Below are 1173 nucleotides of genomic sequence, written 5' to 3' on the forward strand. Positions count from 1 at the left end.
ACCAGCCACGTCGGCCAGGCCTCCGACTTGCGAGCAGGGGCAGCGGCCACCGCCGCCGTGACGTCGCGGCAAGCAGACAGCCGCGCAGCAGCTGCCAGCACCTTGGCACAAGCACGGCAAATGAATGCCACGCCCACGCCGCGGATAAGCAGCCCCAACGCGCCCGACGGCTTGGAGCGGGTCCCGAAGACGGTGGCCGGAATCGGGTCGTCGCCGGCCGGAAAACGGGTCATCGATGCCGGCAATACTTCGGGCCATGAGGCCCCCCACCTTAGTCCGAGTTTAGCAACAGCCCACATATCCCCCGCGGCAGGCCTATGGGCGCCAGGCCAGCGCGCCCCATGGCCAGTCAGGGGGCACCCCCCTAAAGAGCAATAAGTGTCATTGAAGCTCTGGCAGGGGGAGACACTACTAGGTCCCAGCTGTCACCCCCCCTCTAAAAAATTCATTTCTTGGTATTTTGAGCTGAAATTTTGCACAGAGGTTGGCAAAAATCCAATCCAACTTTATTAATTTTTCCAGAATTTTTCGAGGTCGGGAAGTATTTTTTTTTATTTTCCTACCATTAAAAATCGAGGAAATCGGAAAAAATAGGAACCGGCCCGGAATGACCCCAAATTCAGTGGGCAGCCTCATAAAAATATGGCTGATTTTACTGGATTGATTTCATGTGGAAAGCACGACGTTTTGTTGTAGGAATGCGGGAACCCCGGCGGCTCGCCTGCCGCGGCCAGCGACGTCGGGCTGGCCCAAGCAGCGCCTAGCCTCTCCCACGCGGGGGGCAGGCCAGAACGCGGGGGGCCAGGGCCCGAAGGCAGCCCCCCCGCGGGCGAGAGAGCAAGCCAGCAGGGGCTGTCGCCTGCCGCGGCCAGCGACGTCGGGCTGGCCCCTGCAGCGCCTAGCCTCTCCCACGCGGGGGGCAGGCCAGAACGCGGGGGGCCAGGGCCCGAAGGCAGCCCCCCCGCGGGCGAGAGAGCAAGCCAGCAGGGGCTGTCGCCTGCCGCGGCCAGCGACGTCGGGCTGGCCCCTGCAGCGCCTAGCCTCTCCCCCGCAGGGGGCAGGCCAGAACGCGGGGGGCCAGGGCCCGAAGGCAGCCCCCCCGCGGGCGAGAGAGCAAGCCAGCAGGGGCTGTCCGCGCGTCGCGCGGCGCGGCATGGCTGCGGGGGCCGCGCG

Source organism: Populus nigra, chromosome 2 (genome assembly GCF_951802175.1).
Source record: "Populus nigra chromosome 2, ddPopNigr1.1, whole genome shotgun sequence".
Lineage (NCBI taxonomy): Eukaryota > Viridiplantae > Streptophyta > Magnoliopsida > Malpighiales > Salicaceae > Populus > Populus nigra.